This window comes from Mytilus californianus, unplaced genomic scaffold (genome assembly GCF_021869535.1).
Source record: "Mytilus californianus isolate M0D057914Y unplaced genomic scaffold, xbMytCali1.0.p SCAF_68, whole genome shotgun sequence".
Lineage (NCBI taxonomy): Eukaryota > Metazoa > Mollusca > Bivalvia > Mytilida > Mytilidae > Mytilus > Mytilus californianus.
Window position 1 is genome coordinate 477050 of NW_026262721.1, and position 22082 is coordinate 499131.

The 22082-nt window shown below is 32.6% G+C and overlaps 1 long non-coding RNA gene across 1 annotated transcript; it reads right to left on the reverse strand.

Moving 5' to 3' along the window:
• Positions 1 to 6499: 6499 nt before the first annotated feature.
• Positions 6500 to 20783, reverse strand: LOC127707373 (uncharacterized). Its single transcript, XR_007984827.1, has 5 exons — positions 20706 to 20783; positions 14106 to 14252; positions 12411 to 12565; positions 8834 to 8987; positions 6500 to 6620 (listed from the first exon to the last, which is right to left on the reverse strand). It is a non-coding gene; the product is annotated as an uncharacterized LOC127707373 (long non-coding RNA).
• Positions 20784 to 22082: the final 1299 nt, after the last annotated feature.

The following is a 22082-nucleotide window of genomic DNA, read 5'->3' on the forward strand; positions in this document are numbered from 1 at the left end:
TAGCCAAAAAATCTTACACAAACAATTGTTTGTCTGTTCCGTCATTACGATGTGAAATTTGCGCGATGTGAAATTTTCTAAAAGGCTACAATTAAGATTTTAAGGAATCTCTTGTCGTCTTTTAATCTTATTCAGATATGACAAACATTTAACTCTTGCATTTGTCGTTTTGTAATGCTGAACTATATTGCCATATTGTCAATGTTCTGTTTAAAAAATACTGATATTAGATAAGAATAATATTCTACTATTTTCTAACTAATTACTCTCAGAGGAACTGTAGCCTACTCGATCAACGGAATTTGATCCCAAGTACATGCAACTTCATAAAAAGGAATATCAAGAGACTAGGTCTTGATAAAATGACGCCCTTGTAAGAGGATAAAAAAAACCAGACGAAAAAAAGGAAAATTTTCAAACCGACAACAAAATTATAACTAAAAGTAGACAAACAATAATAATTAAGTCATATCTCTACACTTTGATTTAGTATGAATTATGTATATTTGACATCGATAAAAGAAATGTATAAACTTACTGTTGCTTTCGTCCACACATAAAACAGGCAAGCGGTCTGAGCATGGTCTGAACTGGTAGGTCAGTTTTCGAAACATAGTGTCTCTAGTGATTGCAACACACTGTTTATTTCCTTTGTCTAAATGTCAAGAACTTTTAATACATCAAAGTCCCAGATCAAACAAATACATTTAAAGAAAAATCAACAATATATAAATATTCAATACAAAATCAGACAAAAGTCATACGACTCCGGCATGACTAAACCCGATCTTGAATCAGCTAATTTCATTTCAGAAGTGAAATTGGTTGACGTCAGATCAAGATAAAAACGGATTGTTTTAATCAACTACGAAAGAGGTAATTACTTTTACTGTAATTTCTTTGAAAAAGGATGCAGCTAAACTATTTGATTTAGGAGACACCTACAAATTACCGAATCGTTCCCCGCCTTTAGCAAAAATACATTACAACTGTATGTACGACTAACAAATCAGATAAGAATATAAATTAAGTTTTACTGTTAAGTTCAAATAAAGCGGATTTAAGCAACTATGCGTCACCATAAGGCCTTCAACAATGAGAAAAAACCCATACCATATAGTCAGTTATAAAAGGCCCGGACATGACACAGTTTTAAAATCTTCAAATAAACAAAAAACCAACGCCCTGATTTATGACAAAATAATAAACGAAAAATAAATATGACAAACAGTCGGAGATTTTGATGCTTATTATAGATGTTGTAGGTGGATGATAGTCATAGTTAACTGTAAGTTCTTGAACACTGGTGACAATTTAAAATAAGTTTATATGTTTAGATTTGAGAATTTGTGTCCAAAATTAATCCCAATAAGCGATTCCAACGCACTGAATTTGTTAAATGTTAGATATTTTCATTTACTTTGTAAATCATTGTCTGTTTTGAAGACTGTTATCATCTGGATGTCTTTCAAATTGTTTGATCAGTGGTTTTATTTTCCATTGATGTATAATCCGTGCCGCTTTTCATATATAGCAAAGAGTAAGGTTAATAACATATAATGAATATTATCTTTTCTTTGGCAGTATTATCCATGTCAGCAATAAAGACTGAAGGCAAATTTAGGAATTCCAATCGAATTTGTACCAGCTACGGTTAGCACGACGGATGTCACTAGTAAAGCATATTTGCTTACCCTTCCTTAGCACCTTAGATCACCCTGAGTTTTAAGTGGTAACTTTACTTTACTTTAGTTTTCAGTGTTTTATTTCGTCTTATTTTATTTTAAAATGTCTGTGTTGTGTCTATATGTGTCAGTCTTGTTTGACCATTATCCTAATGAACTTATTTTCATTCGACCTTCGTCAATTTTGGATTACAGAATTATTTTGTACAGCGCGTTTACAAATTCATTAATGTCTTATGATTAGACAGGAGACATTCACCAATCAGCTTTAGCATAATCACCTGAAATGACTCAAACTATTTCAGCTAAAGTTGTTTGTTTCGTTTGATATTTTGTAAACTGTTGTTTGAATGATCGTAAGTTTTTTATATGGTGTTGTCTGTTTTTTATGATTTTTGATTGCCCTCTCGATTATTGTTGCCTCTTTTTTAGTTTTAAGTTATTCACCTTTTACGGTCATGCCATTGTGCAAACGTCTCTTCCTGGTTTGTCACATATATTTAATTGAAATCCGTCGTGGCTTTACGTTTAGTCTTATTCCATACTGCAGCCTTTATTATTGTTGCTCATTGACAGCTTTTGTGTAAATACTATTTGAAAAATACATTAAGGTTCACAACAAATCAGCTGAAATTTAATCCTTGGTGAATATGCTTTTATTTTTAGTTGAGTGTTGGTTTACATAAATTAGCCATGCTTCAATTCGAACAATGAATGGGTAATTTTTTTTAGATTATTATGGTACATACTTGACATAAGAATTGAAAAGGTGTAATGCATTTGTTATCGGCGATGAAATATGATTCAACTAAGATTATCTTCCATTATTAGAATAAATGTCAGTTAAAAAGTAACATAAAAAGGCGTATGATATCAAAGGGACAATCAAAACTAATTAAGTCTAAGAAAGACCGACAGAAACATGTAAAAAAACGAAAAGGAACGTTAGGCAAACAATAGTCTATAGAACAATACAGGAAAACTAAAGACTGAGGAACAAGAACACGACCAAAACAGAGAGTAATGGCAGGTGGTCCGGCACGGTTTGCAATTCGGCTCTAAATGTGACACCCGTCATCTTGCTTATGGTAAGTACTAACTTAAAGGTAACTAGTCTTATTTGGTGAAAACATAACAAAGTAATGTTTAGATTAGTATTTATTTCATTATTAGTGGCATAGTCAGGTCATTCGAAAAGTATATAACATTGAACTCCAGTGGTTGCAGCATTGATTGTATCAAACAATTACATTATCTGACAGAAAAAAAAGTGTGCTTTGAAAAATCAATACACACTGATGATGGCATGCATTTTATTATCTTAAATGTTGATTTGATTACCGACTTTGTATACAAAATGTTATACGCACTATCTTACCTTCTTCATACATGAAGTACCGTAACCAATAATCAAAATATGTACTGTTGTGTTTCACAAGTGATGTATATTTGACTGCACAGTTGTAGATAGCAGTAGTCCATGTACCGTATCCAATGTCTCCTGCAAAATAGTGCTGACTGAATGATAACACTGTTGACTGTTGATTGCTGTACCCCAATTTTTGACATTTTTACCTATTATGTCTGTTTGTTTTGCTCACATAGTGTTGTCAATAAAATGGAATTGTATGCGACTGTCATACAAGTTAGAGGTTTAGCTAGCTATAAAACCAGGTTTCATCCACCATTTTCTACATAAGGAAATGCCTGTACCAAGTCAGGAATATGCATGTCATTGCATAAAAAAAATTCTGAGTCATAAACATATGAGCTGCTTCAGATAGAAATCGACCTTATGCAAATGAATATCTGTTAAATTATTTCGGGCTGAAAAAATCAATATGCAAAGTCTGTTACTGTTTGAAATTGAGTTGATATCAGAATCATACTAACCAGACCAAAATTCATCTTTTATTTCGTATTCGAATGTTCCGAAATCTATTAAAGCCTTATACATGTACACATATAGATATAAGGCCGGTATTAATCTGAAGCAGCTCATATATCTTGTGTGTTTCTAAGCACCATTCTTTTTTTATTTGGTGTTTCTATAAAATATTCTGGAAACTTGAGGTTCAATGGTTACTAAAGCTTGTAAACCGGAAAAAAAATGTGAAAATTTGATTGGTTAACTTCCAGTGATAGTTACTATATTATATGCAAAAAAATGTTATGTGAGATTTTGTCTTAAGTACTGGACAGGATAAAACTTCACTCATGCCAAGTATTTCTTCATTGGAAACAAAGATAAATTCTGCACAATTTTTTGAAAAGTGCCAATTTAACAAAGACTAACAGGGAAAAAAGAATAGTGGTATATGTATTAACCCTATTTAGTGAAACTGCACATGCACCTTTGACCTTGTATGTACTCTCAAAATTCATGCTATTTCACTGAAATATTGCAAACATGAAATATTCTGAGTGGAATATAAGTAGGTAGAGCAAGTCATACTCATTGTTTTGGGGAGCTTTTTCTGACTCTTTTTCTCCTTATTTCCTATATTGGGCTATAAAAGAAAACTTTTTCCTACGTAATTCTTTAAAAGATATACAGTAATAAGTAAATGAAATGTTTTTTAAAGCGGTTACAACAAATTATTTATTAAAAGGGAACCTCTCTGGAACGCGGCGTAAACTTAAGTTTTACGTAAGGAGTTATTGAAACCTCAATGGAGTCATTAACATTTTATATGGATAGTTTATTAGCTTGAAATCTTCAATTTTACTCATTTATTAATTAGTATCACATTTCTTACATAAATGTGTGATAGTTACCTCAAAAGTTTGATTTATCAGCCTAAAAAGTTAAAATTTTGAGGAAATGAGAGGTATAAATGGACCAAAAGGTACCTTATAATGAAGACAAAGAGGCACACTACTGGTGTTTATCATCTTAGAGTCATCTGTTGTATCATATTCAACTGTTTTATGAAGATGGGATGAATAATTAATCATTTATTAGTTAATTTACTGGTCCACACTATATACACCTTATCGCTATTTGTCCGCTATTACAGGACTCCACACAAGTTCCCATAAAATTTTGACGTCATAATAGAAAACATCTGACGCCACAATGGAAAAGTGATTATTGTATGACGTCAAAAGTTCGAGCGGGACAGATTCTCGGGTCAAGCGGGAATAGCGATAAGGTGTATTCTATCATGATGCGGCGTGATTTTGATTTTTCGAAGAAAGTTTGCTCAAATCACCGTGGATGTCGTCTTACATTATACTTAATATCTATCAAACTATTGAACAGACTGCATTGTATAACAAAACTTGACAGCAATGCTTGAAATAACTAGTATTTCACAGAAAACTAATCACATTCATTTTTTTGTGAGGTGTAATACCACCAAGTCATAGTAAAAAAATGTACGTCACATCCGTATTCATACGACAAAGGGTAGAAAAAAAAATATTCCTTTGAATTTAAAGTTGTAGGAAATTAACCCTACATTTCATTGCATAACAAATTTCGGAGTCAGAAACACGCGTCTTGGATGTTTTAATGCACCATTCTTTTTTTTATTTGGTGTGTCTGTAAATGAAGGGCGAAAGATACCAAAGGGACATTCAAACTCATAAGTCGAAAATAAACTGACAACACCATGGCTAAAAAAGAAAAAAGACATACAGACAAACAACAGTACACAAAACACAACATAGACAACTAAAGACTGAGCAACACGAACCCCACCAAAAACTGGGGGTGATCTCAGGTGCTCCGGAAGGGTAAGCAGATCCTGCTCCACATGTGGCACCCGTCGTGTTGCTCATGTTAGTACACACCGGGTGATAAATCTTTTTCGGAAGGTCACATTCGGGAAAAGGGGACGGGATTGTAGTTACGACATTAAGAACATATCCTCTATCATCTGTGAAACGGATATTCCGAAACGGTCAACCAACTCGTGATGGTGTGCGTAAAATTTACGAAGGGATGATGTAATGTATTTTGGAAATTTGAGGTTAAATGGTTACTAAAGCATGTAAACAGGAAAAAGAGGGGTGAAAATTTGATTGATTAACTTCCGGTTATGGTTATTTTCTGATATGCAATGAAATGTTATGTGAAATGTTGTCGTTAGTACTGGACAGAATAACACTTTGATCATGCCAAGTATTTCTTTTCTTGATACAAAGATAAATTCTGCACAATGTTTTGAAATGTGACAATTTAACAAATACTAATTGGTGAAAACAATTGTGATATTACTCCTTTGGGACATCTGAGATCACCCCCGGTTTTTGGTTAAGTTCATGTAGCTCAGTCTTTAGTTTTTCTGTTTGTCTTTTGGTGGTTTTTCAATTTTTTTTTTGCCTTGGAGTTGTCAGTTTGTCTTCGACTTATGAGTTTAAATATCCCTTTGGTATTTTCGGTCTTTCTTTTATCCGATACACGGTCATTTTAAAAATATCACTATTCTCGATCGTCATAGGCTCTATCGAAGAAATGCTGATAAGCGTAATGAAATGTGAGATTTCTAATCAATGGTATTATCCATTTTGAAGAAAAAAAACATAGGAACATATGGAAATGATATTTGAGTATTGTTGTATGAGATTGTATTTTGATATACTGAAAATTAACAATTATAACAACTACGCAGGTTCATTTGACCAAACTGTAATCTGGCAGCTAGCCCGTACAAATTGCAGGAGGAAACGGGATGCAAAACAGCCAGTGATAGTACTAGATTGTTATCAAGATTCTGAATGATAATTTACAATGTATATTTGCATACATTTTAAAACTATTTGTTTACAAAGGTCAAATAAAAATGAGATTAAAATACTTGCCTTCTTCACAAGTAAACATTTTTTCAGAGTTGCAGTCACTTTTCGAGAACGTACCATTTCTTTTGGCGAGGCAATAATGTTGATGGTGTTCTCTATCACCTTTTTGTATAATCGCAGTACGCAAGTCTAAAAATATATGCAATATATTAAAATACAATGTAGTTTCATGTCATAGTTATGTAAATACTATAAATTTAGAATTCGGAATTCTTTAAACAGCAGTATGTGGCAAATTGTGAATGTCTAAAGGCATAAAAAACGGGTTGTCCTACCTATTGTTTTATTTCTTACGGTACATAATTGGCAAAAAGACTTCACGGTGCAGATGAGCGTAATCATTACCTGTACAAAAGTTATATCTGAGCAGATATTTTGACTGCTTTCAAAGTTAACTTGATATACTTGGAGCAGACAAGTAAGTAAGCTTTATCGGTGGCAGACCATATCTAGGGATGCTTCTTTAGGATTGATCCAGCCCTGTTGAGATACTTATTGAAATCCAGACGTGTACACAGTCTACTATGACTAGTCTATAGGACAGGTCTGTTCCAGACTAGATACGAGAACTGTGCTCTTACCGGTCCTGATAGAAGACTTGACTTTGTCCTAATAATTTTAAAAAAGGTCTGCTGTTGACTGGGCCTGAGTACAGGCTTGCGTTTGGGAACATATTCCTTTTTTTTTGTGTGACCTGCTTTAACAAAAATCTAGTAATAGATTAAAATTAAACAAATAAAATATACGATATTTCGACGCAAAGATATTGTGTTGTATTGTCAATTCTTTAAAGATTTGAGAGTATAAAACTTAATATTTAATAAAAAGATGATCGATTGGATAAGAGGAATCACGAAATAATAATAATTATAATAAAATAATAATAATAATAATAATAATAATTGTAATGAAAATTATAATAAAACAATCATTATTTAAAGAGAAACACTACTACGATAAACTCTTTATTCAGTATTATACTGCACTCGTTCTATTTGAGCAGTCAAAATGTGATGACTGTATATTTCTATGTCGTATACAGTCACTGACCCGATAACACTTTTCCTCGTGAATATTTAAATAGTAGAGCCGGAACTATATTTGAATATTCATGACGACCGCTTCAACCTGTAGCGTGGAACGACTGAAACTTATTTCTTTTACAATTATTTCACTTGTTAGTATTTTTTGTTTAAAATCTATAAATCATTATGTTTTATGCTTATTGTTGATATTTTAGTCCATACTCAAACGAATTCGTTCGCCATCGATTGGTTTCAACAGGTAATGTACATTTCATTGTGTTGTATATTTCTTCGCCAATTGTGAGGCCTTTTTAAAGGGTGATTTTTCCCAATATCTTAATCAAATAAATAACAATAACACAATAAAAAACAATTCAAAATGTTTTTATCTAGATTGCAGTATAAAAACAATAATAGTGTACTGACTTGACATATCAAAGATATAAGGATTCGGCCCGAAACGGGGAAAAAGCTCGGCAGAGCCTCGCATTCCCCGTTTATAAGCCTCATTCCTATATGTCAAGTCAGTATTATTGTCTATATAAGTGCCTTGATTTTGGATTTTTCGTTAAATATTAGTTATCTATAGTTGAATATATAAGGTTGGTATAAATAAGAAGATGTGGTATGAGTGCCAATGAGACAACTATCCATCCAAGTCAGAATGTGTAAAAAGTAACCATTTATAGGTCAAAGTAGGGCCTTCAACACTGAGCCTTGTATCTGTCATAGGCAAAGACGACCATAGTCTGGACTTGCTGTTCCTTTACTGGGTATTGATGTTATGTGTCGTGCAACGTATTACTAGTAAAGTTTGAGCAAGCGAAACGATTGTTTTAAACCTTTTTTGATAAAGTTATCAAAAGATAACTGGTTTGTCTTGCACGTAATTTATATACTATGTGTATTTCATTGCAAGATATACCTTGTCTAAGAAGAAGCAAAGCAGTAAATGCATATTTGAAAAATATATCCAAAATGGCTATACTATCTTTATTTTTAACTCTATTTCGATATAATGATGCTGAAAATATTGTGTTGATTTACATCTTTTTAATAACCTTAATCCCGTCCTCTTTTCCCCGAATGTGACCTACCGAATTAGACATAAAAAAATGGATAAAAACCCATTTAATTTCGACAGAACAAAATATAGGTGTTGAAGGATATGCTCCACTTGTGGATTCTTTGGAACTTCATTTGGCCTGTCAAATTAATTAATAACTTATAACTAACATTTAGTGTGTATGCCGTCGTCTGTCCGACTAGATTCTTAATTCTAAATCGGGAAATTTTGTACCATAAAAACCGACATACCTGTTTCAAATTTGAAGATTGGAAGTGAATTACGAGATCTCGAATAAATTTTGTCAACAATGTCTACCTCAGGTACGTCCCAAAAGATACAAACTGGACTCTTCTCTACATGTGACGTCAATTCGTACTTATAAATACACTTGCAAATGTATTTCTAAATTGACGAAGCAGAATGGTTAAGTAATTACTTTCATAACAAAAAATGATAAATGAATGAAAATAGTCAGATAACTTTTCACTCACAAATGTATCAAAAAGCGAATATGCAATATGTGTATGCTTAATATTATATATACAATGGTTAAAAGAGTAAAATAGAGGTTTAAAAGGCATGTATCGCTCTCCTAACATTTAAGCATACTTGCGTTGAAAGGAAACTGTGGTGAACCGCAATCTTATCTTGCTTATAGTTTTTGATTCATAGATTATTATTTATCTATAATTGTGTTCTACATATTATGCAAAAAGTAAAAACAAAATTGTGATTGAGCGGCATAATTTGTGTATGGATTCGATTGATGATTACAATTATTTGACTTATTTGTAGACTTAGTGTTAATGATCAAATTTGTAGTTCAAAGTTTCAGTCTATCTATTAAATGTTTCGAGATGAAAAAGATGTAAAATCACTAAAAATTGCCAAAAGTCATCATTTAAAGGCAGTACATAATGTAAGGAGTCGACTGAAAATTTCAAATTCTTATCTTGCTAATCTTTTCGGATTTTTATAGTTTCTCTCTACTTTCCTAAGTTTTACCAAAAAGCAAAAATATGTAAAAACAATCTCGTCATTAAAGGGCAATAATTCTTACAAAAGGTCGATTGCAGATTTCGTTCATGTCATGTTTTATTCATCAGTAAACCGACGAGTGTCATATGTGAGGCATAATCGGTTTAAACTACTGGAGCACCTGATTCCTTCTGCTAAGTCTTCATACTTTAATATGTAATATTTTGTGGACTTGTTTGTCATTTCATCTATTTTCGTCTTTTGTCATGGTTTTGTCGGCTATTTTGTTCTACTAAAGAATCAAGAATTTTCCTTCGGTATCTTCGGCCTCATTTTTTGACTTGCTTGTAGATCTTGCATTACTTCATATTTTGCAGGTAAAAGTTCCTCTCTATCTATTATATTTTTCTTTTTTTTTTACCAAAACGGAAAATTTTGTTAAAAACTTAATTAAAGTGGTATGGGAGTATAAAAGAAACTAATACTTTGAAAAAAATGTGGTATATGTTGTGATATGTTCAAACATAAAATAAGGATGATTGGTCACCGATCTTGATTTCAAGCTGCAGGGTTTGAAAAAAATAAATATTTAATATGGGTTATACAGAGAAAATTATGTAAATAGAAGGTAAATTAAATGATAAAAAAAAGTAAAATAACAAAAATACCGAACTCCAAGGGAAATTCAAAACGTAAAGTCATTTATAAAATGGTAAAATCAAAAGCCCAAACACATATAACGAATGGAAAACAACTGGCATATTCCTGACTTGGTAAAGGCATTTCCTTATGTAGAAAATGGTGGATTTAACCTGGTTGTATAGCTAGCTAAACCTCTCACTTGTATGACAGTCGCATAGAATTCCATTATATTGACAACAATGTGTGAGCAAAACAAATAAATATAATAGGTTAAAAAAGACAAAAATTGGGGTTCAGCAGTTTACATTGAAATATAATCTTAAGCACTATAAAAACAAACAACTGTTTCAACAAAGAAACACAAAATGGCATATAGACAAAGTACATAAGCAAACACGAAAGACAAGAACTAAAAATTGACCATAGCACAATGGCGGGATGTATAAGTACCGATCCACGTCATAAGTATATAATCAAAAATGGATAAACAGTTAAGGTTTAAAATATACATGGACAATAAAAGGGAACTTCAACACACAATTAAGATGATAAACAACGTCAGTACCTAGAATCTATACTTCAAGACCATCATGTATTATTTGTGAAGCTGATACGGAATATTTTTCAACAAGCTCTTGGTATTTTCCAATGAACTTTTTTAGAAACAGGACGAGCCATTCTTTGACATAACCTTGGCTCATCAACTTTCTGCTCAGATACTGGTGACGTTTTATAAAGTCTGAGTAGTAGCTGCACGCTCGTGAATACCGAACCGAAAGAGTTGGTAAATGTATATCCCATATGCAGGTGAAGTTGGTATATTGCTGCTACGGTGGGGAACATTTATAATTTCAAAATTAAAATCGTCTCGTTTGTCATAGATTCTGGAAAGGAGATGACCACTTATGTCAAATTCAAGGTATAAGTCTGAAAATGAGGCGGAGGAAGCCGTGTTATAGTTGTTTCTTTAATTTCTAGTTCTGGAGGATATATTAATGGAACCCAATCAGAAAAGTTTGGATTGTTAATGAAGGAACATCATCAATATATCTGAATGTGAAATTAAATGATCAGGCGTCTTTGATTTTTCCTGATTGACTAGTGTATGAAGGAACTCCGATTCATATGAAAAAAAAAGAGGTCGACAAGGAGAGGCGCACATTTTGTTCCCATAGGAAAGCCGACAACTTGCTAAAAAAAATCTACCTCCAAATTCACAATAAGAAACTCCAGCATACTGATCACTTGTTCCTCTGAGAATTTTGAAATACAATACGAGAAGTGAGCTCTTATAAAATGTTTTAAGAATATCAAGAAAAAAAATGGGATCACCGTGCGTTTTTTCCTGATATAAAATAAGATAGATAAATTTTCTGTAGATTCCTTTATAAATCATACTATTTCTCAGTTATCTCATCTTAATACACTGAGTTGAAAACTAATTGAAATCAGGCAAAAATATTTATAGATTTGTTCATTTAAATGAACATTCTAGTTTGTCAAATGTATTAATGCATCAAACTTCGCTGACTTGATTGAAAATCTAGACCTATTGTGTTCTGCTATTGTACAATCCAAGATGGCGAAACACACCTATACTTAATGTATCTCAAAGGGTAGAAACTCATATGACTTCAATTTTTCCACTATGAACTCGCCGTTTTCTCTGTAGCAATATTCCGCAGTGCCGTTAATTTCTTCAGAGGTCATGGTTTTGCAATTTTTCGACGAATGGATTTTTTATTGTTCCATGGTACTTTTGTCTTTTTGTTGAAATCTTGTCATTAATATTTAGACATGAGTTATGGCATGAGATATGGTGCTGCATGTACAATATGTCTAAAGCAATTGTTAATGAGAGTCAACAATTTGTTTGGGGGTAAGGCCTTGGCTTGTATTTGATTTTAACGAAACTATGTCTGAAATGGTCATTTAAGGTTAATAGTATCAATTTCAATATGTTAACGAAGTAGTAGTGACATCCCAGCTGACGAGTATGTGCCATACTTTTCCAGATTACATCACGTTTTTCATTAATAAAAGAAAAAGGAAAATAATTAAAACAATCATGATAGACACTTTAATTCATGTTTCCAAAAATTATAACATTGAATTAAATCATGAAGGAAAAAAAACTTTTTGCATGTTATTCTTAAAAAATTATATTGAGTTTATATAAACATGATAGATATACTATATACTTACATGAAATGCAAACAAATCGCCTTTCGCTGTACAAGAATATGCACATTGAAATACGCTGTCCGATTTAATTGCGTATGTACTGTTCGGGAAATATTGGTTTAAAGTTTTATATACATTATCAATTGTAGACATCTGAACTGATACGTCCAGGCAACCTGTAACACAAATATAAATGCATGCACTGAATAAAAGTTTTGTTTGGAAATTGATTTACGTGTTTGTTTTCACTGTGATGTGACAATATCGTCTGAATAGTTAAAAGAACAAGAGGATCAGTGTTGATTTACATACCTAATGTTATCAAATCCTTGCACTCCAACTTTATGTTCAACTAAATATAGAAATCTAATTTATTTCAATAATTTTCCAAATCAAAATATATATTCTAGTTTTTTGTCTTTTCGCACAATTACATTTTACGATTAATAATTTTCTAGCAATTCTTTAAAAATCAGGACTGAACGTGAAGAATATTTCTTCACTTTTGTAATTTTTTTTAATTTCTTGATGATGTTGCACTATACATGCTATATAGGAGTTAATATTTCCAATTGATTCGATATGCATGTCTCAGATTTAAATGCAATGAATATATAATTTTCATACTACAAAATTTAAGAACAGAGATTTCATTGATGTCATTCAATGGTCTTATAAACGGGGGGAAGATAACAAGGGTTAGTCAAAGTTCGTACGAATGAAGACATAACCGACAACACCATTGCCAAGAGAAATAAAACGGGTCAACTGTTTCTAATCCACTAGTGACATCCTTCTTATATTTTGTTTTTAACCACTAGTTTGAGGTTTCACTCTAGAGAGATAATTCCATTTGAGAATTTAGAAAAGTCACACTAAATATTGTACGATATCTTATTCATCAGGCCAACATGATTAAAATATGCTTTTTGATCTGGTTGGGTGATTTACGAATATAATTTTGTAATTATATAAGGTGTTTTCAATCATTACGTCTGGAATTATGAGAAATTAACACCAATCCGCCGATTTCAGTTTGAAAAATGATCAAAATGTTTCTTTTAATTTTTCCGAACTTTATTTCTATGCACATTTAAACTGGGCATTTCAAAAACACTGTTATCGATTTTGCGTTATGAAATCTACTCCGATGTGCAGACGATGTACAAATGTAAACGTCGGGTATACGTTAATGATACAGCAAACAAACGACAAACATAACAAAAAAAGGACACATAGAGGGAAACATACAGCCTTCAACAATAGAAATACAATAAAGCAATTAGTTGTTTGAACTATTTGCAGTTTTGGTAAAAAGAGTATGCATTTTTAAGATAGACTATTTTTTTTTTAATTTGACTGGGATTTGTCTTTTTTGTGATTTTTTCGATTTTTGTCAAGAGTTGTAATAGTCCGTTTGTTCACTAGTGTTTCATAGAAAAGGTATCTTCATTCCCACATGTAGTATTACATACAATCTGGATATTGAGACGAAACAAATGCAATAGATTCGCACCCACACGCGGTTTTCATTGTTTGTCTAATTTCACGAAATTAAATATATATTAATTTTGCATTTTGACCGTTAGTTGTTAATCAAAATAATTGATGATTTACAGTATTTTCTCCTGATACAGTTAGTGAACTGAAAAAGATTCTTTTAATAATCTTTCAGTTATACATTAATCGTTTTGATATGACAAAATACCATACTACCATAAAAAGATGTCCAATCTGATGTAAGATTCCGTGACGATGTCCATGCAGTAAATGTTGTAGGTAGCTCAGCATATACTATGTGTGTGTACATGATGTCGCTTAGAGATGGAACAGTGCACATTTTCTGTGCATCCTCCCATTGAACTGTTTAACACAATATTCTATCAAAATTAATGCATATTGTATTTGTGTTTACACAACTTTATTAATATGTATAAAATGAATTGTGTTTATCTAGAGGAGACAAGATCTCAACTCCAAACAAAAACAGAAAAATTAATAATGATATTAGAGATTTCAATAAAAGCTTCTTAGACGAAAATTATAGCTAGCATGGTTTAATATATCATTTCTGATCCTCTAAGATATGGTTGATTATCACCACACATGGCATAGTAGATCATAAAAGAGGGACGAAAGATACCAGAGGGACAGTCAAACGCATAGATCGAAAACAAACTGACAACGCCATGGCCACAAATAAAATGACAAACAGACAAATAATAGATGACACAACATAGAAAACTAAAGACTAAGCAACACGAACCCTACCAAAAACTGGGGGTGCTCTCAGGAGCTCCGGAAGGGTAAGCAGATCTTGCTCCACATGGGGCACCCGTCGTGTTGCTTATGTTATTACAAATCCGGTAAATAGTCGAATTCGGTAGGTCACATTCGTAAAACCTTGATGACTAAGTATCTCAGTAAAATAGGAAGTTAGACGAGAACCGTTATTTTCCCCCTAAAATTGCAAAAGTAGTAAACTTACTCAAAATTATATTAGTACTATTTATAAATGAACAGGTTGATATAATCCTGACACTTAAGTGCAAAGAGGTCACTTGTGATGTTACTATGCCGTCATCAACATTTGGAAATTTAAGTATTTTACCTATAATTGCCATTTCACGCATATTTTTTATCAAAATATAAATGAGCAACCTCTTTACCATGTTTTCCCAAAAAGATACTTTACATTTACATCTTTGTAAAATACATTTTGAAGCAAAATATCTTTTTCGGGTGAAGCTGCTGTTCATATCTATATAGAAATGACAAGATCTCAAAATGAGGCTTCTTTTTGGCAGTTTGTTGTTATTTTGTACCAAATGTGAGAAATTTGAAGCCCTTATGCTAAAAGGTAAGACAAAATTAAAAAATATTAAACGTTTATATCCGACAGACTTATGTCTTATTGACACATGAGGGGTGTAGATTGGTAGATTTATAATACTTTTTGATCGTCGAATTCAAGCAAAGGGGCCTCGGTGGCCGAGTGGTTTAAGTAGTTACTACTGTAATCACTAGCCAGTCAACACTGAGGTTGTGAGTTCGAACCCCGCTCGTGCGGGTGCACTCGACTCCAATCTAAATTGACTAGGATTGTCAGTTTTCCTATCGAAGGTCGGTGGTTTTCTCCAGGCACTCCGGCTTCCTCCACCAATAAAAACTGGCCGCCACGAAATAGCCCAAAAGCGGTGCTTAAAAGTGGCGTTAAAACACCAAAAATCAAAATCAAATCGAATTCAAGCGGCCAAAAAAGTGGCCTTACCATATGTTTTCTTATAAGATTATTTTACTATAAAGTTTTAAAAAAGATATATATAAAAATAAGGAGATGTGGTATGATTGCCAACAAGACAATTATCCACCAAAGTACAAAAAAGTGGATATAAGTAATTATAGCCCATCGTACGGCCTTCAACAATGAAAAAACCCATACCGTTTGGTCGGCTATAAAAGGCCCCGACATGAAATATATCAAACAATTCAAATGAGAAAACTAACGGCCTAATTTATAACAAAAATATTTACGAAAAACAATTATGACAGACGTCAACCAACGACAACCACTGAACTACAGGCTCCTGACTTGAGACAGACACATAAAGAATGTGGCGGGGTTAAACATGCTTGTGAACGCTCAACCCTCCCCTCACCTGGGACAGTAGTGTAACAGCACAACATAAGAACAAACTATAAAAATCAGTTGAAATAGTCTTAACTCATCAGATCGATACAAAGAAAAACATCAAACAAAAACACAGACAGGATGTGGCAAGGTATATATCCATCCCTCATCCCTAACAACAACAAAAAACACTAAGTACAGATCTGAGAGTACTCGCAGTTACTGACAGCTAGATCATAGCCAATTACAACTAATACAAAAATCATGTATCTAAGACTAACATATCAATCAGTACACATCCAACATCCAATGGATTTAGTGTAAAGACGTCATTAACAGTCAGAGAAAAACATGAACTTGTGCAATGCCAAAATATAGGTATCGATAGATTATAGTACAGTGAAAGTACATATGTGTAATATTTATATATCAATTACGTATCAATTGACATTATTTCGAGCTACATTGTTACCGTTTTCATGTGGCTTGTTATCCGATATGTAATATATGTTATAGCGAGTAATTAAACACAAGTTTCGCTTTGTTGATCTACATTCAACAAAATTAAAGCCTTATACTTTGCTCATAAAATTCTGATAATATCCAAATACAATCAAACAATATATATAATAACACTTGTAAAATCGCTCTTAGAGTTTCCAAATAGGGGAATATAAGTATTGTAACTGACAAAAAAAAAAACGGTAAAGGGAAAAAACGATAACGTTGTTTACTCTTAACTCTAAACCGCAACTAAACTTAACATTTTACAATATAAGACAAAATCTTAAGAATTTCCATGGTTATGCTTTTAACAATTAATGACATAAATGGTCTTTTTTTGACTTCAGCTTTTAAACTATAAAGTATCTGTTTCTATGTAGCAACATTCCAGGAGCGCCTGCATATGACCTAACTATAAGCTGTAAAGGGGGGGGGGGGGGGCTTGGGTTCTTCAGAAGAGTGACTGGATGCTGCTCCACATGTCGGACTTGTCGTGTTGTTCATATTATACAGTCTAATTCAGGGAAGTCACAATAGAAAGAAAAGTATGGGATTGTGACTTGGACGATCGATTGGAACATATTCGTGGTCATCTGTGACATTTAAATTCCATAGCGATCAACCAATTCACGTTGCCATCTGAAAAACGTTTGAGCAATAGACCCAATATTTTTCACTTGGAATCAATGGGTAAATTTCTTCCTTGTAAGATGCAACCCTCATGTTAGGAAGCTGTGAATTATTGAATAAACTGGGAGACATATACCCCATATGCAGGAGCTGCTGTAATGTTGTTAAATAGAAAAAAAAAAAGGTTCACAATTGGAAAACTGAAATCATCTCTTTTCTAGTAGAATATAATAGAAAGTTTTATTATCGAATGATAATTATTGTCAATTTGTAGATGTATGTTTATAATCCTTTATACCAAATTAAACATATGGCAAAATCATAGGTACTTTATTCATATGACTTGTACCACGTGACTTTGACCCTTTTGATTAAATCACTTCCCTTAGTTGTAGATTGAAAATATAAATTATATCAGACTTGCGGATAATCCAGTCTTTTTTCGTCTTGGATCTAATACTAACGTGTCTTTGAAAACTTCCTTTGGGGGATACTTACAAAAATGTTCTGTAATTCTAAGTAAAAATACTTACAATTTGACTATTTACGAAGTGGGAAGGATGAAATCATCATGTTTTAAAACAATTTGGCCGAAAACTTAAGAGATCAGGTAAGATTAAAGTTATTTAACCTGATAATGCAACCTGTAAGGTGTTACCCTATATGCGGACAAATCAAGAACTATCTCTTCTTGTGTCTTCATTTCTATTTTGGATCTTGCTTTTTCACGATTTTTCGTTATTTTATACTGTAAAACATTTATACTACGGTAACGCTTCTGATTTTCAAACTGAAAAGGCCGAAAGTTGTCAAAGTAGACATTCGAAGCTACACAAATCACCTTATAAATATAGATTTATTTCGTCTTCAAGTCATTGTTCCACTACTAAATTGTCTTTTCTACTTACTAGTACACTTGGTACAATCAAAAACCTGACAATAAATTGTTCAAATAAGGCCTTTGAAAATAGTGGAATTAACTACTTTTGGAGTGTCAAAAACTCGTTGGAAGTACTTGATAAATTGCATGCATATATTGGTGATTTTTAATCTGTTCAAAGTTTTGATTTTTATACCCTATATACCACTTTGCCTCATATTCTTATTAAGAAAAAATTCACACACCTAATTAAATGGGCATTTAAAAAGTCGGAATGCGAATACATATGTTCAAACTCTTTCAGGTCATTTTTTAGTAGCAACAAACAAAAGAGCTATGTCAATTGGACATGCTTTGATACTATATCTGCCCTTGAATTTTTACTTGATAACATTTTTGTTCGCTTTGGAGATTCCGTATATCGTCAAGTTATCGGAATTGCAATGGGGACTAACTGTGCACCACTTATTGCGGACCTGTTTTTGTATTGTTATGAGTTACAATTTATGACTAAAATCAGCAAAAACCCATCGAAACAACATCTGATACAAAAATTTAACAATACTTTTAGATATTTGGATGATATATTGGCTCTCAATAATGACGACTTCAGTATGTATACTAAAGAAATTTATCCTGTTGAACTTACTTTAAATAAAGCTAATACTAACAATGACCACTGTCCTTTCCTCGATCTTGATATCTATATCATTAACGGGAAGCTTAATACAAAACATTATGATAAAAGAGATGATTTTTCATTTCCTCTCGTTAATTATTCATTTGTAGATGGTGACGTTCCCTTGTCACCATCTTATGGTGTTTATATATCTCAACTTGTACGATTCGCTCGTGTATGTAACAACGTATTAGATTTTAGCGAGAGAAATTTATGTATTACTGAAAAATTATTACACCAGGGTTTTCGATATCATAAACTAGTCAAAACATTTACTAAATTTTATCATCGGTATAAGGACATCATTCGTAAATATAACTCAACATGCAGACATCTTATACGTTCGGGTATTTCACATCCAATCTTTTATGGTAATATTCTTTACAAAGCACAAAAATGTCAGTATTCACCTCAAAAGCTAACAAAACCTTTAAACAGACTTATTAAGAAGGGATATAGTTACGATACTGTTGTCAGGTCATTAAAGATTGCATATTTTGGCTTTAATATTGATTCACTTATAGGGTCTTTGCATCGGAATTAAACACATTTATTCTAAAACCATTTGTTGGCATGATACGGGTTATGTTCTTCTCATATATTTTATGATGGTATGATACTAAACCCCTAACGGGAGGGATTGTACTTGATTTTCATATGATGAAGACATAATCTTTCAATCAGTTTAATTGAGGTCTGGAGCTGGCATGTCAGTAACTGCTAGTAGTCTGTTGTTATTTATGTATTATTGTCATTTTGCTTATTTCCTTTTGTTTCCTATTCTGACATCGGACTCGGACTTCTCTTATACTGAGTTTTACTGTACGTACTGTTGTTCGTTTGTTTTTTCTACATTGGCTAGAGGTATAGGGGAGGGTTGAGATCTCAAAAAACATATTTAACCCCGCCGCATTTTTGCGCCTGTCCCAAGTCAGGAGCCTCTTGCTTTTGTTAGTCTTGTATCATTTTTAATTTTAGTTTCTTGTGTATAATTTGGAGTTTAGTATGACGTCCATTATCACTGAACTAGTATACATATTTGTTTAGGGGCCAGCTGAAGGACGCCTCCGGGTGCGGGAGTTCCTCGCTGCATTGATGACCCATTGGTGGCCTTCGGCTGTTGTCTGCTCTATGGTCGGGTTGTTGTCTCTTTGACACATTCCCCATTTCCATTCTCAATTTTATTGTTCATTTGTACACGAATAAAATGCAAAAAACATGTACAATTTGCCTATATCCAGACAAATTGATGATTCGACTTAGGAATTGACATATTTTCATTTTTATTTTAGGGACATATATAATCCTTTTGTTATGGATGTCGTCATGATAAAGCAATATGGCCGCTTTGCAAATTAGCAAGGTACCCCACATTTTGCCAAATGATTGGATAGATATGTTTACATAGTCACAAATCTTTGAACTATTTAGTAAAAGGACATCATCTGACAATTCTATGAAGTTTTCATAGTAATCATCTTAAATCTCTCCAGTCAATGTAACTGTATAGCACCAGAAAGAAACCTCATATATTTGATATGATTGATGCAAATAGATGTCATAACATTCTCCAGGGACTTTCCAGGTAAGGAGTTATATACAACAAAGATGCATCAGTATATTGGACGTATATAACCAAAATACAGCCTAACAAAGCAAACAAGTCGAAGGTCAACTATGTCTGAGAAAATATCAACTTCAATTTTATAACTTAAGAGCTTAGAAAGAAGGTGGTTTATAGTGTAACGGACGTAACCTTATAAAGGTTGCTAATGGATGGCTATTTACTTTTTCTGCTGAGTGCCTTCAGGCTTCTATCCTTGGAGCCACTGTAACAATATATAATACGTAAGGTTATAGTTTTAAGACACAAGTACATTGACATGTCCTGTACAACTGTATATAAGAATACAAAATTGGTCACTGGTAGTGTGGCGACAATTAAAAAAATCTACAATACATATATGTTTATAAAAGATAAACTAAGCCTACCTTGAGTTGTATTGAAAACAGAACTTGAAGTCACGATAATATTCAAAAGCAAAATAATATTTATTACTTGATGCCACATTTCTACAAAGGCCAAGGAAGTAATTATAACCCACTTTATTTCCGCGATAAAAAAAAAACGGATACAGATACTTTAATAATTTATCATTGATGATAAATAATGCATTGGTACATGTATTTTTAGACATTCATTTGTAATTATTATTATTATTGGTGGCGTGAATGGTTGTACCAAGTGCAGACTATGACAGTACTTAATGGTCAATTGTTTCGGTATTTATTCTTGATGATCACTTAAAGATTTTGCCACAGTCACTATCAATTTATATGGACACTACATAATTTTGATCAATTCGATCTTCCGAATGAATTAATTATTTAGAACTTTGATATACTATTTGGCCATTTAGGGCTGCGGTATAAATAGTTCAATTGTCCATTGTATTAACGGAGACCGTATACGAATTTATTTATTTTATGTTGTTGTTGTTGTTGGGGGGGGGGGGGGGGGGGGGGGGGGAGGGGGGGTCGATTGCAAACTAATGACTCACAGTGAATATTCCAAACAATTTCTATCCATAATTTCCTTCTTTTGTTTTCGATTATCTATTACTTTATGGATATAAGGGATCCCCATAATACCAGAAAAAAACTCATGAAAGTGGAAAGTAAGCTTCAAATATTGTGAAATCAAGGGTTCTTAAAGTTTAATCGTTTCAGTTACCGTGAATTTGTTTCGGCAACAATATGTGTTGAACAAACCTTTTTAGGACTGAAAAGTAAGTTTAAATAACAGATCTTTCTTCCATATTCTTTGAATACTAGCTTTTAAAATGAGAACTCTGAAAACTGAAAATCGGCTTCCAGTACAGCAGCCAATATCAAATGAAAATAACATGCTATAAATTTCGTACATCCGAAACGCTTTACTGGATTTAACTTTTATAGGAAAGCTCCAACCCAAACGTTTGAAAGCGAGAAATATCTAATTACGTAGAAACATTAGGAACTATATGACCAACTTTGCGTAAAGGAGTTAGAACCTTAATTTCTTATTAATTTCTTAAATTTTATGATATAAGAGTGTAAGACAACACGATGTATATATTAGCAATTCAGAATTGAATTTGCTGTTAGTAATTGCAAAAACTCTTTGGTACAAAGAGTTTCATATTACTTGTATCTGATTTGTTTGTAATCATTTTTAGTATTACATTTTGGGGAGTAATTATATGAAACTGTGACGAACAGGGTTGACTATGTTACAATAAAGTATACATATGTATATAAAAAAAAATTAATATGAAAAAAAAACCCACACACATAAAGCCCACAAAAAAACATATTGAAAGGAAAATG